General features: G+C 50.5%; 1 protein-coding gene across 11 annotated transcripts in view; it reads right to left on the bottom strand.

Moving 5' to 3' along the window:
* The window catches only part of Myo18a (myosin XVIIIA), a 103,494-nt gene that overhangs the window by 61,356 nt on the left and 16,053 nt on the right, over positions 1–26,085 (bottom strand). The window lies entirely within an intron of this gene.

The raw sequence follows: 26,085 nt of genomic DNA, 5'->3' as shown, positions 1-26,085 counted from the left end.
TCATCTCTGGCCTAGCCAGCCCACTGCAGGAATGTTTGCCCAATGAGCTGACTTCAAGAAACAAAAAGGAAAAGAAAAACCGCAAGCTCACGCAAGCTTTTTTTTTTTTTTTCATAGATGTACTCTACATAACAGCCAAACTGCAAACAACCCAAGGGACTGGAATCCAAGATGGTTAGGTAAACAATGGCTTCTGCCCAACACATGGCTATGCTGCCATTTAAACTGACAAAGATGTGGACAGTGAAACCATATGGAAAAATCCCACACAAAATGGCATCAATCAAAAAGAACTAGAACATAAATAGCATACAAATGGTGATCATAATAGTTTTGTAAATGGTGTGAATTAGACACAATAGACATACTTGCTATTTATTTTGCTGTGCAGTTGTTACTTACTGCTTGTTTTTATTGTAAAGATGGCTAAATAGTCAATAAAAAAAGAAAAAGAAAAGGAGATAATAGCTAGAAGCATTTGTTTTCAAAGAGGAGAAATCTGCTGGGAGACTCTATACCCGCAGCCCCAAAGGCGCCTGTCACTCAGGGAATCAGGGCTGGGTTTTACCCCACCTGGTGCTAGCACCTACCACCCTCCCTTAGCTACCACAATCCACTATGTTAAGAAAAGAGGAGCTCACAATGGAGAGGTGGCTTAGCAGTTAAGAGCCCTGGCTGCTCTTCCAGAGGATCCAGGTTCAATTCCCAGCACCCACATGGCACCTCACAACTGTCTGTAACTCCAATTCCAGGGGATCTGACATCCTCACATAGACATACATGCAGACAAAACACCAGTGCACATAAAAATAAATAAATCTTAAAAAAAAAAAAAAAGAAAAGAAAACAAAAGAGTTCAAAGACTCCTGAGAATAATCATTCTTACTGGGCAGCACCTCGGCCAGGAATGCCCAGCCTGGACATTAGGTGTCTAAGCCAAACAGCCAAGTCCCAAGCTCATCAAGCAACTCCCAGAGAGAGACTGTATCTAGAGGGAACCAAAATGTCATCAGTGGCCAAGGTAAGTTTCCAGGATGTTGCCCTGTGCCAACATTGACAATGGTCTTCCTTCTCATTCTGAGGACAAGGAAGCCCAGAATCGTCTTCTCTCTTCATCTCCACTCCAAGGCACAAAAGGGAGCTCTCAGGAGAATCTCCTCTTGACAACCTAGCACTCATTTATCTAAGGAATAGGGATGGGAAAGAAATGGAAGAGAAGGGAAGAAAGAACAGGAAGAACGGCAGTGACCTCTTTGCAGTGCTGGGAATCAAACCCAGGGCCTTACCATGGTAGACCAGCAGTCTGCACTGAGCGATGCATCCAGCCCCAGCAGTACAGCTTTGCTGAGCATCTTCTTGATGCTGAGCCCTGTGCTCAGCCTCTAACAAGCAGATGCCAACCACATTGCTTTGAAGTAGACACCAGCATGAGTCTTGCTTTACAAATGAACATTGGAGGCCCAGAAGATCATGTGACTTTCCCACGGCCTCATGACAGCAAGGGACAGATCCAGAACTCACACTCACATCTGTCCTTTTCCAAGCCTTTGGGGCTTCCTTTTAGGGAAAATGGTCAGCGCTCCCCCCTGCCTCCCCTTGTTCACCTCTACCATGGGCCCTTCCACATCAGTGCCTGGAGCAACAGCTTGGGTAGAAAGCCATGCTTTCCATCGATGACCTGCTCCCCACTCATGACCTGAGCACACTCTTTAAAGAGCTGCTTGGAAGGAGAGGAGCTCTTTAGGGAAGGGCCTGAAGGCCACACTGCCAGCTGGAGGAAGAGAGGAAGGAGCGCTGGCCCCCAGAGCCAGCCTCTAGCCAGAGCCCTCCCCCACTGCAGGGAGGAACAGAAAGCAGCAGAGAACCCTGGGCAACTGCCCACCAGCCTGGAGGAAGCAGGTGCAGTGGGATGGCTTCCTGCCGCCACTGCAGTCACAGAAAGGCCGGGGTTTCCTCCGACAGACAGACAGACAGACAGACAGACAGACAGACGGGCCTGCTAGAGGCCTCCCCTCCCTGAGGACACTCACGGCTCCTCTGCAGGACGCTTCGCCACACGCTAGCATCACTTCCTATCACCCTGAATCTGTGACAGACAAGGTGCTGGTGGCCCGGGGATGCGGGAAGGGGGAGGGGCAGGCTAGAGCAGGAAGCACCCAGCTCGCCAGAGTGAAGAGCTCTCAGGCGGCACCCTGCTCTGCCCACACACACCTCCACAACGGTGCCAGCTTGGCAGCTGCAACAGGGCAGTTCTTTGGGCACAGAGAGATACAAATGCTATGGCACATCTCAGGCTTCTGATACACCTCCGCACCAGGCCAGCCCACACTCTGCCAACTGCTGACTCAATTGAAAACCTTACCCTTAGTGGCTGGGGGAGCAGAGGGGAGGACAGGATGGCCTTGGGAGACAGCTATGTCTCTCCTCACTTGCTTTTTTAAGGGACTTACTTCTCTGGTAAAATCTCTGCTAAAAGAAAGCCATAAGCTGGCAGGATGGCTCAGTAGGTAAAGATGCTTGTTGCCAGGCCTGAGAACCTGAGTTTGGTCCTCAGAACTCACACGGTGGAAGGACAGAACTAACTTCCTCAAGTTGTCCTCTGACTCCATACACATTCGCAACTCTGCAATACACACCCCACACACACAAATGAATAAATATAAAAAGTTTTCTTTAAGTTAAAATAAAAAGAGGCTCACAGACGGCATCCCTGAGATAACATGTGTGTCCCTACTAAGTACCCTGGGCATAGGATGGAAGAGGTCATGCTAGGCTCTTTTTGAAGACAGCAAGAAGATTCCTGCCAACCTCAAGGACCATCCCCTGTCAAGCCCCCCCCCCTTTTTTCCCAAGAGGGCAGAGGGGGCTACAATATCAGCAGGACCAAAATCTCCAAAGAGATGCCTGGTTCCTGGGCTTTGGAGGAAGTAAAAGCCCCCACAGCACTCATCACTGTGGGAAAGGCGTGCCTCAGCCTGTGGAGGCGGCCGCCCCAGGAAACTGAGGTTTAGAGGATGATTCCCCATCAAAGCTCCCCAAATCATGAGTCAGGCCCAATATGTGCCTCTCAGGGGCTCTGAGGCAGCTGGGGCTGTGTACTGACCTTTCAACCAAGTAACAGAGATGAGCCCCAAGGCAGCCCCGCCCCTTCCTCTCCACCTACTTCTGCCACATCTGGGGAAATAACAGGCGGCCTTCCCTCCCTGAATGAGGAAGCATCATGGGGAGCCTGGGACATTTCCTGGGCTGGGGGGTCAGAAGGACACTCACCCGCATGGCCTGGCCTGGAGCAGCCCAGAGCAAGGAGTCTCTTCTCTCCCGTTAGCAGCTCAAAATAGCACGGGCTGCAGCCCCGCCCCTGGTCTCCTCCTTCTCCCAGGCCCCTCCCGCTGCAGCTGCCCAACCCTGCCAGAGCTGTGGAGACAGCAGAGGCTGGAGGACTGCGGGTACCAGGTATGTCCACAGCCCGAGGGCAACGGGGTCTGGGTGGAGGGGAAAGGAGGCTCTTCAAGTAAGGGCATTGGTTGGGGACAGAGAGTGTCTGGGGTTAGGGACAGGAGGCAGGAAGGGTGGCACTTCCTTGTGACACGCACTCAGGCTCCTGGACAGCTGAGCAGATATGGCCCCTAAAAATAGCAAAGGAATTTGAGACCTGCAGCCCCCGGCCCCACAGGCCAAGATTGAGACTAGCACATGCGCGCTCACACTGACACGCACACACACACCACTATGCATGGGCTGAATCACAGCACAGTGTACTTGAAAACACCTCAATCAGATGCCTAACTATGCCACCTAAGTACCTCATGGAGACACTAACACTACATCCAGGGTAACATACCAGATTACACGCCCACTATGCCCAGACGGCAGCCTCACGTCAGTCCTGCAAGGTCCAGCCAGGGCAGAGACTGACAGGATCAGGCTGAGGCCTCCTGCTACTGCCTCATTAGACTAGACATGGGAGACACGCAGGGAATCAATTGCTTTCGTTCATCTACATTTTCCTTCCCACACACCAGCCAGCTGCAGCATAGGCAGAGGAAAGTGGGGTGGGTGGGGAGAGATGGGTAGGCCTTAGCCCTGCAAACAGAGGAAACTGGGGGTGTCTGGCCAACGAACTGTTTGTCAGGGAAGGGCATGTGTTCCTTGTGAGAAATCCTGGCCTGGCTCTAGTTAACGCTACCAGATACCCAACAGAACTATAGGTCCCCTGGAGGCTGAGACGGGTGCTGGCTGGAAGATGGAAACGAGGAAAGAGACAAGACCTGCCAAGTGTGTACAGAAGAGAGGAAATAGCTATTGCTTCCGTCTTCCTCTCCATGGAGGGGAGGGCTGGAAAAACCCAAGCTCCTTACCCGTGGCCGGTTCTACGAACCACCGGTCCCATAGAAATTATACTCTCTAGGAACAAAATCATAAAAACTGACCCAAAGGACCAAATCCAGATCTCCTACCTTTCTTTCTTTCTTTTTTTATTTGTTCATTTTTTTATTTTGATTTTTCAAGACAGGGTTTCTCTGTCTAGCCCTGGCTGTCCTGGCACTCGCTCAGTAGATCAGGCTGGCCCTAAACTCAGAGATCCACCTGCCTCTGCCTCCCGAGTGCTGGGATTAAAGGCGTGCCCCACCACTGCCTGGCTCTCCTGCCTTTCTACACAAAACTGCACAAGTCACCTAGTATTACCATCCCACACACATGTACACACACACACACACACAGGCTATCAGGAAACACGCTTCTGTGTTTTCCAGGGAAGTCCTCCTGGGACAATTCAGAGTCCTGCATCCTCTGGTTCCTCTTAGCACGGTGATGCTCACTGAGGTCCTGAAAGACTTTAGGATACGATGCTTCTGTCTCCCCATTTCCCTCTCAGTTAACTGGGCACTGCGATCTCTAAAACAGCCCAGATGGTTCTTTTGGTGTTTTTGTTTTGTTTTTAATGTGTATGAATGTTTTGTTTGCATTTGTGAATGCACACCACATACGTGCCTGGTGCCTAAGAAGGTCAGAAGATGTTATCAGCTCCCAGAACAGGAGTGACAGATTGTTGCAAGCCACCACATGGGTGCTGGGAACCAAACCCAGGTCCTGTGCAGACTCTGCTTTTGGCTTTTTGTGAGACCATCTTTAGGGCCCAGGCTGACTTGCAATTAGTTATGTAGCTCCGGTCACTTAAACCCTTAGTTAACCCTCCTGCCTCAGCCTCCCAAGTGCCGGGATTACAGGCGTGCACCACCGCGATTAGTGGGCTGTTTTGTTTTTGAGAGAATCTGACTAAGCAGCCCAGGCTGGCTTTGAACTTGAGATCCTCCTGTCTCGGGTTCTTGAAGCTGGGATTACAGGTGTGTACCCCCAAGCCAGGCTCCTGGTGATTCTGGCTTAAGACAAAGCCAAAAACTGAGGCAGGCATAAAGCCTAGCACTAATGTGCCCAACTGTTGGACGAATGGATGGATGGATGGATGGATGGATGGATGGATGGATGGATGGATGAATGGATGGATGAATGGATGGATGAATGGATGGGTGGATGAATGGTTGGATGGATGGATGGATGGATGGATGGATGGATGGATGGATGGATATACAGATGGATGGACGGATAGACCATGGGCAGGTGACTTTAATTCCCCTCACCTCTAAACTGAAGATTATGCTTGTACTATTTCCCAGTCAATATTAGGCAAGTACGGAATAGATAGAAGAGAGTCAGTTCTCAAAGTTTGGTCGCCAGACCAACAGCATCCACCTCAACTGGGCACTGGCTTGAGATGCTGGAGCCACATACAGCCTCCTGAACCCAGAGCACTGGGGCCCAGCCTTTCTTCTTAAGCCAGGCTCCTGGTAATTCTGAGGCACACTGAAGTCTTAGAACCACTGCTTGACAGGACTTATTCACGGTTGAAGATAAAACCTTCAGAGCCACACTTGCGGTCCAACCTTGGCTCTTTACATAGTCACTGTATACAGTAAACACTTCTCTAGAGCGCAGTTTTCCCTGTCTGCAAAGTTCGGAAGTGCCCGTGCCCATGGCATAGAATTAGCGCAGAGTAAGAGATTTTGTGCATACTGACTTCTAAAGACAATGTCGGTGCTGGGCCACACGCTCAGAGTATTTATTTCGCATGTTTGAGACCCTGGGTTCTAGCTGCAGCACTTGGGGGAAGGCACCTCTAAACAAAGTGTAAATAAGAGCTGAGGAGATGACTCAATAAGTAAAAACGCTTCTTCTGTAAGCATAAGGACTCGAGTTCAAACCCTAGAATGCACATTAAAAAGACCAACATGCCATGCATGGTGGTTCATGCCTTTAATCCCAGCACATGGGAGGCAGAGGCAGGAGGATCGATGTGAGTTTGAGGCCAGCCTGGTCTACAAAGAGAGTCCAGGACAGCCAGAGCTACACAGAGAAACCCTGTCTTGAAAAAAAACAAAAACAAAACAAAAGACCAACAATAGGAACTGGGGAAATGGCTCCAAAGTTAAGAGAATGTCCCATCCCGCTCTTCCAGAGGACCAGAGTTTGGTTCCCAACACCCATGTCATCACAAATGCCTGTAACTCCTGCTCCCAGGGGTCTACCACCGTCTTCTGGCCTCTATGGGTACTTTGAGGCATGTGACATGCTCAAACATACGTGCACACACATGAGCACATGCGCATACACACAAGCATGCATGAGCACACATGTGTATGTATGGGTGCTCAAGTATGCCTACGGCATTCGTATGCCTATAACACCAGGGCCTCTGCCCATACTATGTACACGTATGTACGTACACAGATACACACAAATTAAATACACAAATTTCTCCTAAAAAATGATTGAGGAGAGCCAGGCGTGGTGGTACACGTCGTTAGTCCCAGGGCACAGGAAGCAGAGATAAGTAGAGCTCTGTGAGTTTGAGACCTGCCTAGTCTACGTAGTCAGTCCTGGGACAGCCAAGGCTATATAATAGAGACACTCTGACTCAAAATGCAAAAACAAAAATACAGAAAAAAAGATTGAAGAAGACATCCAGTGTCCACCTCTGGCCTATACACATACACACACACACACACACACACACACACACACACACACACAGTTAAAGGGGATGAAAAGTCAGTACTGTTATCTTTTTTTTTAAGGTTTATTTTACTTATTATGTATACAAAGTTCTGTCTGCATGTAAACCTGCAGGCCAGAAGAAGGCACCAGATCTCACTATAGACAGTTGTGAGCCACCCATGCAGTTGCTGGGACTTGAACTCAAGACCTATGGAAGAGCAGCCAGTGTTCTTAGCCTCTGAGCCATCTCTCCAGCCCAAGTACTGTTATCTTAAAAGTGAAAGAAGGTAGCAGGAGAGTTGGCTCAGGGGTTCCAGAGAACTCTTGCAAAGGACCCCAGGTTTGGACCCCATATGATGGTTCATAACTATCTGGAATTCTAGTTGCAGAGGATCCAACACTGTCTTCTGACTTCAAGGGCATCAGTCATGTATGTATGTGTATCATATATACATGTACACTAAACATTCCTACACATAAAATAAGAATAGAAACCTGTCGGTGGTGATGCACACCTTTAATCCTGCAGGTGGGAGGCAAAGGCCCGTGGTTTTCTGAGTTTGAGGTCAGCCTGGTCTATGAGAGTGAGTTTCAGGACAGCCAGAACAACACAGAGAAACCCTGTCTCAAAACAAACAAACAAATAAAAAGAATAAATAAGCTAGGTATGGTGGTACATGCCTTTAAATCCCAGCACTCTGAAGGTAGAAGTAGAGGGAAATGGATCTCTCTGTGAGTTCCAGGGAAGCCTAGTCTACATAGTGAGTTCCAGGAGCTGTCTAAAATAAATAAATAAATACATACATAGTAAGTAAATGTTAAAATAAAATAAGTGATAGTGGAGAAATGGCTTAGTCACTAAAGTGCCTGTTGTGTTAGCCTTGAAGACCTGAGCTGGACCCCAGGCTCAGGCTCAGGAGAGACAGCTCAGTGGTTAAGAGTAGCTGATCTTCTAGAGAACCTGGGTTTGATTCCCAGCATCCACATGATGGCTTACAATTCTCTGTAACTCTAGTTCCAGGGAATCCAGCACCCTCTTCTGGCCTCCTCACCGTCCACAGACAACTAACTACATAGCAAAATACTCATCCTATCAGCCAGGCAGTGGTGGCCCACACCTTTAATCCCAGTGTTGGGAAGATGGAGACAGGAGGATCACCAGGACTTGAAGGACAGTAAGTCTGGCTGAATTGGTAAGCTTCAGGTTCGATGAGAGGTACTGTCTCAAAGAATAAAGTGGAGAGCAATTATGACACCCAACATTAGCCTCTGTTCTCCACATAAACTCTGCCTCTGTCTGTCTCTGTCTCTGTCTCTCTCCCAGGCAACTCCACCTGCCTCCAGGCAAGGTCACAGTGGCACTCGCCCATTCCACTTGCCCTCGCCTTTTCTAGTCTTCTCTCCCTGTCTATGGTGGGCCTGACCCCCTTTCATTCCCTCATGCTATCTCATGCAAATTTCCCTACATTCCCTGGCCACAGGACACCAGCCCCTCCACCTTGCCCAGCCCTCCCCCTTCCTAGAGACCCAGCCAGAGCTCTGCCTTCTTTAGGATATCTTTTTGGGGTGTAAGGGGGAAAAGGCCCATCCAGAGGGCAGTGCAAAGAGGGATGGAGAAATCACACACCCATGGGGCTGAATCCCGGCTCAGCCTCTTTCTTGCCATCTGATCTAAGACAGACTTGTTCATCTCTTCAGGCCGCCACCTTTGTCCCCCTCATAGTAGTAAAATAGGATTCTTGCTTGTGTGGTTGTTGTGAGAACGGAAGACAGTACAACTAAGCTTGAGCTTGACAAATTAAGCTGTAGGTGGGAACTACGTGATTAACGTCACCAAATTATCATTTAAAACCACAGCATTTGCCAGGCTCGGTGGCATGCACATGTGATCCTAGCACTCAGGAGGCAGAGGCAGGTGGGTCTCTGTGAGTTCAAGGCCAGCCTCATCTATAAAGCAGGTCCAGGACAGCCAAGGCTAAAGAGAGAAACCCTGTCTCAAAAAAACAAAACCAAACAAACAAACCAAAAACATGCCGCAGCCTTCACCTTCTGTACCTACACACTTGGTAGGTACTCTATTACACATAAAGAGTCACACATTGCATAAAATCAGATTCTAAAGTCGTTGTGTAATACAAAAGTAGGACACAGTCAAAAACTCCTGAGGCTGGAAAGATGGTTCGCTAGGGAAGAACACTGGCCGCTTGCTCTTCCAGAGGCCATGGGTTCAATTCCCAGTACCCACATGGTGGCTCACAACTATCTCTAACTCCAGTCTCAGAGGATCCTATGTCTTCTTCTGGCCTCCACAGGCACCAGGCACACACATGGTACACACACATACATGTAGGCAAAACACCCACCCAGGGGCTGGAGAGATGGCTCAGTGGTGATGAGCACTGCCTGCTCTTCCAAAGGACTGAATTCAATTCCCAGCACCCAACTCACAACCGTCAATTCCCAGCTCACAACTGTCTGTAATGCTAATTCCAAGAGATCTGACACCTTCACACTAATGCACATAAAATAAAGTTAAAAAAAAACCCACACACACAAAAAAAATAAAATGCCCTAAAATCCCTACAGTTGCTCAGCAGTATAGTGCATGTGGTTTTGTATCTACAGCAGCCTCTCTCTGCGCAGTTTCATGAAAGTCCAAGCTCTCAGTTATCTGAGGTTAGCCACAGGTTGAAAATATTAGACAATTCCAGAAATAAACAGTTTTTATAAGTTTAAATTGCACATAGTCCTGAGTAGCATGATGAAATTTCCCATCATCCTACCCTGTCCCAACCAAGACATGAATCTATGCCACAAATGCTATCTGTCCTGTCTGTCTAGGAGTCACTGAGTAGCCCTCCTGACTATGAGGCCGACTGTCACAGGATCCCCAGGCTGTGTTCACGTAACAGTAATTCTTCTTAACAACGACTTCAGAGATGGGAAGGGAGCTGAGTGGTAGAGTTCTTGCCAAGTGTGCCTAAAGCCCTGGGTTCAATGGCCGAACTGCTAAGTAAACTCTGCTCCTAAAGGGGAGTGGTGAAGCCAGAAACCCAGATATGCCAGAGAGAAGCTGCAAAGTGCTTCCTGTAGGTGAGAACGCAGTAAGACTTTTTGAGAGAGGTGGCATTTATGAAACCTTTAATTACAGCATATTGATATTTTTGCTGCCATTTTATTACTTGCTGTTACTCTCTTACTGTGCCTAATTTATAAATTAAACTTTACCACAGGTATGCATACAGGAAAAAGCATTATTTCTAGGACTCAGTATTAGCCAAGCTTAGGATATTTACTATGGCTCTTGGAACACATCCCCTGTGGATGAGGGGTGAAGCCTGAACCACTCTCTACAAAAGATCTCCACAGAAGCACAATGTACAGGGCATACAACATGTAATATAAATATCCCAAATACTGTTTTTTATGACTTTCGGCCAATATAATTTCTTGCACAAACATATAGTTGAACCCATTGAAGTCTGTTGTGTGAATGCCATGACTACAAAGCCTGAATTAACGTACTGAGTGGTTATCAAGTGATGTTGTATGTTTAAGCCTGCCCTTCCGTAAGGAACACTTTCTGCCTCCTTTTTTCCCTGTCTGTGGAGACTGGTCCTCCACACCTCAGCCAGAGTCAAGTCCACCCTGCAGCAAGCTACTGTTCAGTTAAGCAAGGCCAGCCATCTTTCCCACGGCTGAATGGTGTTGGCAGAGACCAGGAGACACCCTGACAAGCGAGCACGAGATGTACAGAAACACACAGCTGCCCTTGACTCTGCTCTAGTCCTTGACTTTTTGTTGTCCAGCCCTGGAATTAAACACTGGGTGATGCTCAGAACCCAGGTTCATAACAATTATGTCACAGACTACAGCCAGATCAAATAGGACCCTGGTGCTGGGGACAGACTGCTGACGCCAAGAAAATACGACTGTCCAGTGTCCATCCGTAAGAAACCCCTCATAAATTCTGTTTTACTCACCAAAATGACTTTGAAGGGCTGTCCCTCAGTGGTAGAGCATTTGCCTGGCGCAGCCCCCCTCCCCACCTGTTAACAAACTTGAAAGAGTCACTCTTCCGGTTGTTGGTGCTGGGGCCATATTTAACTTTGTATCTTCCTGAAAGACTTACTCAAAACCATCCCACTCTCCTCCAGCACTAAGCACACAGTAGGTATTCAACAAACCACTGACTTTACCCAACTCATCAAGAAGGTAATGAGCTGGATGGAATGGAGCTGGGTAAAGAGGATAGCCACACGGGACTCTGCACCGCCACGCTCTTTGAGGGATGAGGTGAGAGGTCCTTGGCCCTATAGATTGCTAAGCAGAGCCATGGGAAGCCTGGTGGGAAGCCGTGAGAGACAGAGGAAGTGGCCACACAGCTAGCAGAACAGCGAACACCTCACAGTGCATGCTCTGGGGAAACCCGCTGTCTGGTTCTTTTCCATCTCTGGAGAACTAACTACCCTTTGAACAGGCAGGCAGGGGTGTTTGTTACTGTAGCCCCATCACTCACCGACCACTGGAGGATGCTTAGAGACGAGGCATGTACAGGAACGGGGTGAGGGGCACAGCAGTGACTCAGTGTCTCTGACTCTGCCGCCTGCCCCACATCCCCCACCCCAATGACCAGCCTCACCAGTGCTGGTACTACAGACAGTTGGTTTATCAGAAAAGACATTGGGACATTGGGTGGAAAACACTAAAACTGAGGTTCTCTTTAAAACCTTAACAAAGCCATGTTCTGCAACCCCATTTGTCCCTAGTAACTCCTCTAAATAAATAAATATAAATGTACATATATATGCATACATACAAGCCACAGACATGTAAACAAACATATACTTTTTTGTTCAGTCTATCAGGTTGAGATAGCTCAGTGGGTAGAGGCACTTGTCATTGAGTTGGACAACCTGAGTTTGATCCCAGAGTCCACATGGTGAAGAAAGAAGAGAGTCCACAGATTTTCTAACTTCCATTCATGTGTGCTGTAGCCTGCTCAGGTTTAGGTATAAACACACACACACATCATAAATAAGTAACTGTGAAAGAATCTATAGGGCTGAGAGACGGCTCAGCACTTAGGAGCACTGACCGCTCTTCCAGACGGCCCAAGTTCAAGTCCCAGAACCTACACAGCAGCTCACAACTATCTGTAACTCCAGTTTCAGGGGAATCAAAGGATCGAATACCCTCACACAGACATAATGCAGGTAAAATACCAGTGCACATAAAGTAAAAATAAAAGTAAATTAATCTTTAAAAAAAGAATCAATAGCCAGGTGTGGTGGCGCACATCTGTTATCCAAACATTCGAGGAGGCAGAGTCAGGCTGATTGATGTGAGTTCAAGACCAGCCTGGTCTACAAAGCAAGTCTGGGACAGCCAAGGCTAAACAGAGAAACCCCTGTCTAAAAAAGAAAAAATAAATCTGTAAACACTGTTTTCATAAATTAGTACCAATTACATAATGCTTGAAGTACTAATTTACAGTATCTAAGAACATAACACAAATGGAACTCGGTGTTTAGGGGAGTTGGAGGGAGCCCTGTTTCAAGGGCTCCGCCCTAGGGACTGAGGAGAGACCAAGAACTTATGCTTCCTGGTAGGCGGGCACCAGCCACCAATGGTAACAGGTGCACCCTTCAGAAGACTACCTCTGAGGCTCCTCAACACCAGCTTTAAAGACAGCATTTACAGAAAGCGCCAGCGCAGAGGCGCCTCTGTATTTTAATGGCACTAAGTGATCAGTGGATCCTCAAAGGGAAGAGGCCAAACTCCCTAAAGAGGCCTAGAAATGACGTCAAAGAGAGTAGGGGCCCGTAAATGGAAACCTGGTCTAAGCGAAAGCCCTGGCACTGGAAGCCCTCGGTGGCCAAATCGGCCTTAGACCTGACTACCTCTACACTTCCTGTTCCGCCCGGCCGCCAGCGCAGGGGTGGAGCCAGGCTCGGCGCATGCGCCTGACGCGCCATAGCCGCTCCGCCCTGCAGCGCCACCGGAGCCCGGCAGAGGGCGGCCTTCCCCTTCTCAAGGATCTGCTGGCGCCTCCGCGGCTGCAGAATTTCACTAAGCATCCTGGGGAGCTGAGGCTTCAGGGGGGCTACGGCAGCAAGATGGCCTCTCTCTTCACCCAGGACAGAGGCGGCAAAGAGGTGCAAAAATTAGCCGGGCGCCTGCATTTCTTTGCGTTACTGACTTATCCTGAAATAGTTCCAACACATAGAAGACATTTAATAAGTGTTTAGGATAGAATAAAATGAATGAATGAATGAATGAATGAATGCATGCATGCATGCATGCCTGAGTTTGTAGCTGGAAGATTCAGACCACGCCTTGAGTTTTACAGTGGAAAGAAGTCAGAGACAAGAAGTCGGTAGAGTCCGTGGGTATGGGGAGGGCAGCTACAGACCGCATGCGCATGCGGGAGACGCAGGGACCAGCCAGTCCCCTCCATTCCCCCCGAACTTTGGAACTACACATCCAAAGGTCTGCCCAGAGCTTCGTGCTACCACACCATTTTGCCTGCTCCGCCAAGAACAGGTGTCTGCCTCCGAACCTGAACGGTCAGATCCTGACCACCTCAGGAGACCACGGGAGTGGTGGCTCCAAGGGTCCTGTTTCCGGCTGCTGGGGATTTCCTCGGCACCTGGGGATTTCCAGACTGCCGGCGCTTTCCCAATTTTCCACAAGGCCCAAAGCCCAGGGCCAGGCTTGACCACAGTTTCCCCAGGCTCGGCCTCACAGCTCGGGGAGACTTGGGTCTCGGAGTCAGCTAGGAGCAACACATTCACTATATTCACACCCCATCCTGCCTGGCTGACACTGGAGAGTGAGCACAATGGGGCATTGTGCTCTTCTCATAGAAGTGACCACTTCTCTCTATTTCCACTGAAGAATAAAGGAACACCAGCTTAAGGGTCGGCCGCACTGATTTAATAAAGCCGGAGGAAGGTCTTCCAGGGTGTGGGAGCTGGCATCCTGTAGGAGTCATTCTCAAAGACAGGCTCCTTGAGGCGCCCTCCGGTCCCCCCTGAACACGGAGGGGAACGCAGACGCAGTGTTTGAAGATCTGTGCTCGCTTCTGAAGGCCCTTACCGGGCCTGTTTCTAGAACCCTTTGAAGTAACAACAAAGCCAAGCCCAGTCCGGGCAGAAGCAGGAAGGGAAGGCTTCTGCTTTGCCTACCTGGTCTCCGCCCCCGCCCCGCGTGCACAGCCGCCAAACCCACTGGGCGTGTGCGCACCTGTGAGTTACCAAGGCGGACAGAAGTCACGCTTGGCAAGGTGGGGAAGCACTGCCCCAGTTGTGGTGGCACACTGCCAGGGACCTGTTGTCCCTAGGGCATCGGGATTCCAGAGCTGGTGAAGTGGAGAAATTGCCAAAGAGAGCAGACCTTCCTTCCTGAAAGAAAGGGGAAATGCCAGCAGGCCCAGCCTCCTGGGGGGTAGAGGTGCTCTGCTGCGGAAGGAGATAAGACTTTAAGGACTGTCTTCCTGCCCCGACCCCACACTTCTAGGAGCCGGCTGTTGTTGTACTGTCCAATACACTAGCCACTGGCCGTGGTGGCCGTTTACATTTAAGTTAAATAAAAACACTGGGACTGTTTTGTGTTAAATTAAAATCAAATGAAATTTAAAATTCTGTTTCCCTGCTGCACCTAGCCACATTCCAAGTGATCGGTGGCCACATGACCACAGAAAGTTTCTGTTTCCAAGTGTTCTGTTGGACAATTCTGGTCCAGGAATTCCCCCTCCAAGTTGCTTGAGGTCATCTTTGTCCGAGACTCCTTGAGACAGTGTACCTGACCTGCTGTTCTCTGCCCCCTGCCCACAGTCTACTCACACCCTTTGTCCCATGTGTCTTGTTCACTGAGCCTCAGAAAGAAATAAGGGAGAGGGAGCAGTCACAATTAGCATCCAGCCAATGAGCAGAAGCCAGATGCTGAAGAAAGCCTGAATGGAAGCCTGCCTCCACTCCAAGGCGCCCTGGCCTGGGGGAAAGCCCCTCAGTCCAGCACAATCCGCCCTTGTTTCCACCGTCTCTGGGCCAGGCATGGGTAAGACATTAGGAATGTAATGGCCTGAGGGTTTCCCTACCAAAGCACTGGCTGTGCAGGACTGGAGATGGTTGGTAGTGCCCCAGAGACAGTCCTAAACAAAAACTTCAAGGTTCGTTTTGAGGGCAAATAAGGTCCCAGGCCAGGACATCCGCCATGAGGCAGTGAAAGCCAAATTAGACATCTTCTACACAGCCACATGAAGCAAAAGAGGACGAGGAGATTGGCCCTTGGGCACCTGCTGGAGTAGCTCAGACAAACTCTGAGAGGCCTGGGTGGGGCACCACAGGGGATCCAGCTGCTGGCACATGCCACCACAGAAACTGAGTCTGAGGGGTTTGCTACATTAGTCAGAAAATCCACGCAAGAAAGTCTGAGCAACCGTGTGTGATGAGGAAGAAGCCAGGAAAGGGCAGGCTAGGGCTGCCTCTCTTCTTGCTTAGCACTGCTAAGGAGCAAGACAGGCATGCAAACAGATAAAAAGGAGAAGAGTAGGCTTGCCAACTGGAAAACAAACAGGAAAAGGCCTGGTACTCCAAAGGCATTGTCACCAGACAGAATCTGACTGGGGAAGGCAAAGAAAACTCAGCATGATTTGAAGAACCTGCAGGAAACAACGAAGAGCAGGAGCAAGCCATCCAGGCTGAGGTTACAGAGTGGCCCTGAGGAAGCCCAGACTGCTTCCCTCTCTCCACTGGAAAGACATCTTGGGCAAAGGCACTAGCCTGAGGGCATGAGGAAAGGACACACAGCTGAGTCATCAGCAGGGGCAGTGCCTGCGGGCAGTCCTGCAGGCAGATGGCCTCCTTCAGACACCAAGCCCTTCCTGGGCTTTGGAGGTGGATTCGCGGCAGCCATGATGACTTTGGAGCCCGTACAGCCGTCCTCTCAGCCATGGTTCCCCCTGCTACAGTCTCGGTTAGCCACAGTCAACTGTGGCCCAAAACAACAGCAAATTCCAGAAACAAATAATTCATCGAGTGTCTCGTTCGCTTGTTGTTTCTGTTTTGTTTTAGATAGGATCTCCCGTAGCCCAGGCCTGGCATCGAACTCACTATGTAGTCCAGAGTGATCTTGAATTCTTGCCCCTCCCACCTCTGCTTCCTAAATGCTCGGATTACAGGTGTCAGTGCCGGCACAAGGTGATCTATACGTTTTATTACAATGTTTTGTTAGGATTATTTTATTTTACTGTTATTGTTAATCTCTCACTGTACCTAATTTACAAATTAAGCTTTATCATAAACACACGTGTCTAGGAAATAAAATACACAGGGTTTTGGCATCTACTGTGGCTCTGAGACCCCTGAGGATGAGGAGAACTACATTAATAGTTTTTGAGGCACTATTCAAAGTTATGATAAGCCTGGCAGTGGTGGCGCACACCTTTGCTCCCAAAACTCAGGAGACAGAGGCAGGCCAATCTCTGAATCTGAGACCAGCCTGATCTACAGAGCGAGTTCCAGGACAACTACACAGAGAAACCCTATCTCAGAAAAAAAAAAAAAAAAAAAGTGATTCTAAATGTGCTATATCTATCCTGTAATCCCAGCACTCAGAGAGGCAAAGGCAGACAGGTCACTATGAGTTTGAGGCCAGCCTGGTCTACGAAGTGAGTGCAGGACAACCAAGGCTACACAGAGAAACCCTGTCTCAAAAAAAAAACAAAAAGAAAAATAAAAAAAAATAAAAAATGTGCTAGACCCACCAATCCTCTGAGCCCTTACAAGAAAGCATCATCAACACTTTTTATAGAAGAGAAAAATGAAGTCCAAAGAAGTGAAAAAAAATTTGTCCAGAGCCCAGATTTGGACGAGGCAATCCAGCTGGAGCTGACATATCACCTAAGACGCTACAATGCATTGAACTGCACACAGAACCACGTAACAGAGCTGATTTCTGGGCCCTTCTCTCTGTGCTGCCTTCCTCTTCCTTCTTGTCCCAGGTGAGCTGGGAGTAGTTCCTACAGGAAAAACCAGCCCTCCACCAAACCCCAGTGCCTCGCATCAGGCTGGGGAGTATGAGAATGAGAACGGGACAACAAACAATTCTCTTTACAGATTAGGTTACCTCCCCCTTATTCATTCTCTTTTTTTAATAAGTCAAGTACTTTTAGGTTTATTTATTTTTATTGTCTTATGTATGAGTGTTTTGCCTACACATATGTATGTGGACTGCGTGCCCTCAGAGGTCGGAAGAGGGAGTTAGATTCACTAGAGTTGGAATTATACATGTTGTGACCTATCATATAGGTACTGGGGACTGAGCCCTGATCCTCTGCAAGAAAAAGTGTTTATTGTTGTGGTGGTGGTTTTGGTTTTGGTTTTGGTTTTCAAGACAGGGTTTCTCTGTATAGCAGAGCCCTGACTGTGCTGGACTCACTATGTAGAGCAGGCTGGCCTTGAACTCATAGAGATCTGCCTGCCTCTGCCTCCCGAGCACTGGGATTAGTGGAGTGCGCCACTACATCTGGCCCCAAGAACAAGGGTTCTTCACCACTGAGTAATCTCCCCTCTCCAGTCCCTCTTTTGGTTGTTTCTGTTTCTTTGTTTGTTTGTTGAGGTGGGGTCTTATGTAGCCCAGGCTGGCCTCAAACTTGCTATGTAGTTGATATTAAACTTGAACTCTTGATCCTTTTGTTTCCAACACCCAAGTGATACCACAGATCACAGATGTAGACCACACCTAGCAAGGTCCTTCTTCCAATGGCCAAGAAAAGACAACAGTGAAAGAAAACACAAACGTGCTAAGTAACATTCGGCCTTGCCGGGTCAGAGACACCCACCATGCTGTGCACCCACGGGTCTTACGGCAAGGACTGGAGGAAGGACTGGGGGCTAATAGCAAAAGTACTTTGGAAGGGTCTGGGGAATAAAGAACGGCCCAGTCTAGACTCTGTGAGGGCTTCGAGGGCTGCACTGAGGCCATTCTCACATCGAAGGTCCTTCCACAGAGTCCAGTGGAGCAAGAACGAGTAACAGTGCCTGAGTGAACACAGAGGGCCCCCGAGCCTGTGCAGTGTGCTTTGCTGCCACCAGCGAGGCAGAGGGCATCTCAGGTGGGGGTCAGGCTGGTACCCCTCACTTTCTCCAGTCCCCACGACCTACACAAGAAACTCCTGTCCTTCCAAAGTCCTGAGGCAGACTCTCAGGCCACAGTACATGGGGCACTGCCAGGCACAGCTCAGTGCTCTGGGGAACAGGGCTGTTTGTTGTCACTGGATTCCAGGAAGGCAGACCACAGCTGTGTTCCCCCCAACGCACCCTGCCCTAAGGTCACGGCCCAGCTTCCTCTCTTCATATCTATGCCTCCTCCTCACTCTCTGCACGTATGGGTACGTGTAGCATACACACGTGTGTGTGTGTGTGTGTGTGTGTGTGTGTGTGTGCGAGTGTGTGTGTGTGTGTGTATGCCTGTAGGTGTGTGGCTCAGAGGCTAATGTCAGGCGTCTTCCTCTATCATTTTTGTGCCTTTTTCTATCTTCTTGGTTTTTGCTTTCTTTTCCAAGACAGGGTTCCTCCGGGTAGCCTTGGCCGTCCTGGACTCACTTTGCAGACCAGGCTGGCCTCAAACTCACAGAGATCCATCTGTCTCTGTCTCTCCAAGTGTGGGGATTGCAGCCATGTGCCACTGCGCCTGGCTTCTTTCTTCTTTAAGATTTATTTTGTTTTACTTTTGTGTGTATTAGTGTTTTGCCTGCATATGTGTATGTACACCACATGGGTGCCTGGTGCCCACAGAGGCCAGAAGAGGGCACTGGAGCTCCTGGGATTGGGGTTACAGTGGTTGTGAGCCTGCCTGAGATGAGAGAAACCAAGCCCAGGTGTTCTGCAAGAGCAGTGACCTCTTCACTGCCAAGCCACCTCTCCCGGCCAGTTCTTTTTATTAAGGCAGGGTTTATCACTAAATCTGGTGCTCAGTGACAAGTTAGCCTAGCTGGCCATTGCTAAGCCTGCAAGATCCTCCTCTCTGTGCCTCCCAGTGCTAGAATACAGGCATACACCATACATATACCTAGCTTTTTATGTGCATTCACTGATCCAAGCTCAAGTCCTCTCTCCATTTACCCATTGAGTCATCTTTCCATGCCCCACTCATTTTCTTTTTAATCTTGATGTGTATCCAAATGAGTGGGGCCTGGTCCCCAGGCACCCTGTGCCTGGTCCTTCAGGTAACCCAGGCAGCTGTCTGCTCAGGAGGATACAAGGCTACGGCAGGCTCAGCGCAAGCTAAATTCCTTCAGTGCCTTGGAGTGTCGGACACACCGGCTGCTATAGCCTGGGCAGCTCAGGGGTGGAAGACACCAGTCCAGCCGGGCTTCTGCTGTCAGTTCTGTAATCAAGCCAGTTCGTTAAGGAGGGAGGCGGGAGGCCGAGCCCATCAGCAAGAACTCACACAGTAGACAACATCAAATCTTTGCCCCTTGCCGTGCATCTAGAAGGTTCTATGTAAATCTACAAATACTGTCCCTTCAATGTCTGGGCATGAAGCTGGGTGTCATAAAGGGTCATGACATTCTCAGGCTGCCTGACAGTGCTGTCACCACTTGGCCTCTAGCCCATGCCACCCAGGGCTGAGATCTCACTCTCTACAGGAGCCTGTGGTTCTAGTGAAAGCAGAGGCTCCTTCATCACAGGGCTGGGACTGCCCGTCTCCTCCCCAGACAAGCCCATGTGTGACGTGAACAGGTGCTCCCTGATGCCCTTCCCGGATGGCACAATGGCTGGGGGAGGGGTTCCCTATGGCCTGGAGCCATCCCTCCCCTTCACCTCACATTCAGCCCTTTCCTGCTCTAAAGCCAAGGAGAGCCTCCAAGTCCCAACAAAGTACCCAGGCTGAGCATTCCCTCCCTGCTAACACCCTGTTTGTGCCACAGGGCCTGGCAGTGAGTATAATTAGGGAGGAAGTGAGTCAGCTCCTTACAGAAATGGGAATGGGAGGGAGAAGATGTGAGATGGGGGGACAAAGGGCACAGGGGCTGCAAAGGTCGCTAAGAAAGGAACAGCCCTGGAAACATTGAGAAGACAAACAGGGGTGACAAACTCAGGAGAGTAGCCTCTTGCTGTGAATGGACAGTCCCAATGGAGCAGAGAACCTGGTTCTAGTAGGGAGGCCCCACCTGAGGATGGAATCTGAGGCTACTCCCCTTCCTGTTTCATGTCAGGGCTGCACAAGGCAAGGCCTTGTGGGAAAAGGGCCAGCCTCCTCTCTCCTCAGAAGTCCCGGCCTCCCCTTTCCACTACTGAGTTCTTCAGCTCCTGAAGCCATGGCTCCTCAGGACCTGACCTAAAGAGGCAGGGATGTTTACATCTGCCTGTGGGGGCTCAAAGTCCACCAGTCTGAGATCCAAGAACATAGCCGTTCCCACTGGGCCCCCCTCCTGCTGCCCTCTCTGGTGGCCTCTATACCCATGTGGGAGCTGTCCCCAGGCTCCAGCTGGAATTTGTTGCTGAGACTGGAAGAGGTCCTTACCACGAACCTTCCCAGCCTGCCGACATTCCAACACAGAGGCAGCCCAGGGAAAACAGCAGGAGGGAAGAGGAAGCCGGAGCCCAGGCCACATTCCAACCCCTCAGAGACCTGCAGACAGCAAGATAGGCACATTCCACCAGGGTCTCCTGGACCGGACATGGTAGGCTCCCTTGTAACCCTGAATCTCCAGGGGCTCATGGGGATGTCCCTGCAGGCACAGGAGCAGGCGGGACCTGGCTCTCCCTACCCAGGTTCCTGCTCCTGGATACCTGCAGAACCTCATTCTCCTCCACTCCTGTGAGAGGTGCCAAGTCCTGACCACACAAGCAACAGTCAGTCGGTCCAGACAAGAGAAGCAACAACCTGCAGACAGGTCACCAGAGCTGGCAAGGAGAAGAGTTCTAGCAAGCACACCTTAGCTCACAAAGAATGCCGACCAAGGGAACGGGAAACCAGTTTCTGCTGAGGAACCATCTTATCATCTGCAAATGCCTGTTTGGGCCCCACTCCTCCACAAACGCACACTTCCACCAGCTGCCTGAGAGAAACAACCAGATAACTAACCAAGTCCCAACGGATGCTGTGAAGAAGGGTGAGTGTTCCAGGGGTCACAAGCGGTGCTGTGAGGGAGAAGGATGGTTGCTGCTAAGGTGGACCCAGACATCGTCTGAGAGGATCAGGGATGGTGTGTCTGAGGGGGTGACATTCAGACTTTGGGAAATGTGCATGCTCACATATGGTGTGCAGGGAAAGGTACTATGGACAAGAGGAATGCCCCAGAATTCCGTATTAGGAACCACTGGGCACCTCAGGGCTGGACACCCACCTGCCGGGCCTTCCACTGGCCTTACTCCCTCAGCTTCTCACACAATACATACAGAAGAATGTTAGTGCACGGCCCTGTGCAATGCCGAGGGACCTGCCAAGGTGGCAGACACTCTAGTGATTTTGCCACCATAAATTCTGAGGAGAGGAAGAGAGGAAGGCCAAAAGAGTGAGGAAGGCAATGCCCACGCCTCCTGGGTCCAGGATCGGGCAGCGAAGCTGTGTAAGGGGCACCAAATGTGTTCCTCCTCAGGCCTGGGGGAGCCACACCCTAAGCTGCCAAGGCAGCTGTCCCAGCCCTTCCTGGGCTACACTTCTTTCGCTACGTCTTCAGGCCCCTGTCACAGGGAACACAATCTGTTGCCATTTGCTGTTCACTTCTTCCTGCTGACTCTCAGTACGTGGTCCTGTCCTTCTCCAGCTTCCCCTTCCTTCCTGGCAGGCAGATGAGGAATGAAGAGGGCGCTGGGCTTGGGGCAGCAGAGGGCTGGGGTCTGTGGTGGGTCTGTAAGTGACGTTTACAGCCTCACCTGTCGTCATTTCCCATGCTGCTCCTCAAGGCTTTTCTGTTCAGTGAAATCTTATCTAGAGCAGTAATCACCACTAGGGAGTACTCCCCACACACACCCACACCGGACTGGGCAACACAGAGAGGCCGGAGTCTGTGCAGAGTGGAGGGAAGCTGAGTCAGCCAGGGCAGAAGGCCATGCCCTGATGCTGAGAGGCGTATGGCAGATTAAGAGACTCAGCATGGTGACCCAGGTCTAAGGAAATGTCTCCCAACCAAACTACGGCCAACTGAAAATAAGCTGCACTGACAATGTCCCCTGTATTTAATAGACCCTAGGCTGTGGCCAGCCACCATCCGGGAGCTGGAATTGGCTGTCCCCTGAAACTGCACGGCAGGGGGCAGGGAAACCATGAAAATGTCACTCCTTCGCAGCGCCTGCCCGACACAGTAGGTGCCCACAGACTTGCCTGATGCCTGGGCCGCTTCCATACCACAGGATTGACAACGGAGGCGCCAGGCACCTTGTCCTGGCAGCGGGGCTGCTCCTGCCTCATCCCCATCACTCCCCCACCATGCTGACTCCCACTCCAGGCTTCGCTGGGAGAATCTAGCTGCTTGGTGCAGCGGGGTGGCGGGGACCCTGCTGGCAGGCAGCGTACATGCTTGTGGTTTCTGGGAAACGCTGTAGAGATTTGCAGCATTTTTAAAATACTTGTGTTCCCACCCGCCACACACACCCCCCTTCACCCCACTCCCCAGCCACCCCAGTCAGGGTGCTTGCCTATCTGGTATTTTCCAGAACCATTTCAATGTAAATAAAAGATTAGAAGGAAGCAGAGGGCAGAGGGCAGTGTCCTGGGTGGCTCGGGGCAAGCTACTTTTAAGGCCCTGTCCCCATGCCAAGCTGCGCCTATAAAAACAGCCATTGACCTGGGCATGTACCCACACCCCGTTCAATGCGGCCTAGGCACTGTGCCTACCACCCACAGCTGGGTGGCCGAAGCACTGGGATGGCTGTTCATCAGGAGGAAGAAGGCAGAATGGGGCCTCCAAAAACAGAGAGAGGAGAGCGGGCAGAACAGACCTAGCTTTGCTCACTGCTCACGAACCCTAGAAATCCAGGACAGTGAAGGGCTAGGAGCCTCCAGGACCTTCCACCCACCACTTCTTGCACTTTTGACACCTGCCCGCTGGCCCTTCATTACCAACACGAACTTAGTTTGGGCCCTCGTTGTGGTAAGAAGACCCTGATGCCAGAGGTGCTGGAAACTTTGGCATAAAATGAAATAAAAATTTCCTGTTTAAACCAAACAAACCGAAAACCCCCTCAAAACTCCTCTGAGGATCATTTGGGGAAAAGTTAAGAACAGAAGCACTACCGAACTCGAAACCCAAGCGGCACCTAGCAGCAGCATCCCCTCGGGCACCCGCAGTGCCCAGCAGCCAGCCAGGCCACCCTGGAAGCTGGCTGCCCAGTTCCCAAGCTGTCCTCAGTACCCTGCAGGTCCCCTTCCTGACAGCATCTGGAACCTCGTTGACAAGGTTAATGTGGTCCACACTCTTTCCACCCAGGAGTCTTGACTTCCACAGCAGCCAAAGGGACACTGCTGCCCTCTCCCAGAGGAAGGCGGCCCTGCCCACTCAGTCGGCCACTAGTCTCCACTAACAAAAACCTGGATAAGGATTTGGGACAGCCTTTTCTTCCTTCGGCTGTTTATCTGTTTACTTATTTCAGTGCTGGGATAACACCCAGGACCTTCCCACATGCTGAGCAATGCTCTGCCATGGGGCTATCTTAAATAGAAAATTTAGGCAAGGGCCTGGGAATCAATCCCGTAGATAGAAAACCTCCCAGGAGGAAGCAGTGGAGAGTGTGAGGAAGCTGCATCCTTGGATGGCTTCACAGATGGGGGGGGGGGGGCACTTCCCAGAGTCTCACAGGAGTCAGCAGCTCGCCTGCTACAGAAGCATGCCCACCTTCTATAAAAACCCACAGAGTACAGCCCAGCTAACCTGCTGGCCCCTATTCTGTCGCTCCCACAGACACCTAGAGAAAAGTCGCTGCTTATCCAACCTAACCTAAATCTCTGGCAGGACAGAACAGATACATTTTTTTTTACTTCCACTAAGGTGGCCTCTGCTGAATGTCATCTTTCCTAGGGTCAGACCCAGCCACTTCTTCCTTCCCACCCACCCTCTGTGCATGTGCTCAGCCTTATGCAAAAGCAGCTTTGGCCCTCAGCTGCACATCCGTACCCAGGTCTGTGCTCCCTCAAGGAAAGGCCGTATTTTCCTTGTTTAATCTCTCATGCTTCAGTGCCTGGCCCCGAAGCAGACTACACTGTTTATTGGGGAATGAGCTCAGAGAAGTTTGGAAACTGGCAAAACCCAAGCTGAGTCTTCAAACAGACATCTACTTAGTAGACAGTTGCAGCAAAAAAGAGGTGGCAGCGGCGTGAGAACTAGGTGCTTCTCACTGCCCTGTGAAGGCATTCTTCTCACTCAGGCCCTGAGCCTCTCTTTCCACTCCAGTTCATTTCTCACCGCCTTCCACGGCTCCCATCTAGTAGCTGTGGGACAGGCGAAAAGGGTTTGCACGTTCTGCTTACACCCTGTGAGAGGAAATCCCAAAGGTTGTCTCTACCCCTGGGGCCTCCAAAACAGGCCACGGAGAACGAGGCCTCAGCCCCCATCTGTGCGTGGGAGAGGACAGATGGCTAGTAAACTCCCTCCGAGTTCCCTGGAGACAGGCCGTGTGTGGACACAGTTGATGGGCGACCTGAAGGGCAGGGCGGCTGCCAGGAGCTATCCCCATGGAGCTACTGTCATCAGGGTAGCGCCCAGATGCTAGAGGATTCAGGGAGACTCTTGGCATGGAAGTGGGGCTAGAACCAATGCCAAGAAAACGAGCAAAAGTCGAAGCGAGAAGAAGAGGAGATAAGCTGAGGGCCTCAAGAGAGCTGGCAAGCCTCCCCACGCGGATCCTGGGGTCTGTCTCCAGAAGCTGGAAGCGGTAGGCTGACCCTGCTCCTCTGCTTGTGTGTGTCCTCACTGCTACCCAAGTGGAAGAAGGTACAAGGATTCCTTCAGCCTATGTGTTCTATAGCGAGCGATCACGGGGATGGGGTTTTCTATGTCGCACTCTGTCAGGTCTGTTAGGCTTAGGTCTAGCAAAGGAGTCCTCTGGGCATCAGCTGCGTTGGTCCCGTGGGAGGGGGAGTTAGAGCACGCCAGGACTTCAGGGATACCAACCGTGAGGTAGATGCTACCAGTATCTCCGAGCTAAGGCACCCTCTTCCCTGGGGATGGGGTAGCAGCCGCTAGCTGGGAAGGGAAAGCGGCTGGGAAATGTGAGACACCAGGATAGTCCCTGAGCTATAAAGGGTAAACGCAGCGGCATCTGGGATGCCAGGCTCAGGCCCCCGGAGGCCTGGCTGTGGTTCGGCAGGGAGCTGGCAACAATACCTCAGGGGATTCATGCTTGAAGAAGAAAAATTCCATCTGTTAAAAGCAGTATTAGCAGAGGAGACGTGGACAAGCATGGCCGTAAACTACGACCTTGGTTCTGAAATAAAAATGTCCCTTTCACGTGTCCCTTTGAATCATGGTTCCTTGAGTTCAGCCTAGCTAGGTGGCCTAGCTAGGTGTACCTCTCTCTTTCTTTTCTTTTTCTTTTTCTTTTTTTCTGCTTGAGAGACAGACCCTCTACATGGCCCTGGCTGTCTTAGACCAGGCTGGCCTCACACTCACAGAGATTCACCTGCCTCTGTCTCCTGAGTGCTGGGATTACAGACGCTCACCCCTGCACCTGGCCTTTTCCTGATTTTTAAATTTTTATTTATTTTGCCTGTACATGTCTGAACATTTCGCCTGCCTGTGCGTATATGCACCTCTCCGTTCCTGGTGCCCCAGGAAGTCAGAAGAGGGCCTCAGCCCCTGGAACTGGAGTTGTGTTCGGTTGGAAGCCACCACGTGGGTGCCGGGAACTGAACCTGGGAGTTCAGCAGAACTGCTGAACCATCTCTCTAGGGTCCTCTTTTTCTTCTTATTTCTTCTTATTGGTGTGGATGCGTACAGGCATGTGGAGGTCAGGGGACAATTTTTAGAAGTTGGTCCTCTCCTTGTTCTCTGGGATCCAAGAACTAAACTCACGCAAGTGGCGG

The sequence above is a fragment of the Psammomys obesus genome, unplaced genomic scaffold (genome assembly GCF_907164565.1).
Source record: "Psammomys obesus unplaced genomic scaffold, mPsaObe1.curated_primary_1811, whole genome shotgun sequence".
NCBI classification, from domain to species: domain Eukaryota; kingdom Metazoa; phylum Chordata; class Mammalia; order Rodentia; family Muridae; genus Psammomys; species Psammomys obesus.
The sequence above is the reverse complement of the archived record's forward strand: the minus strand, read 5'-3'. Positions and strand labels throughout refer to the sequence as shown.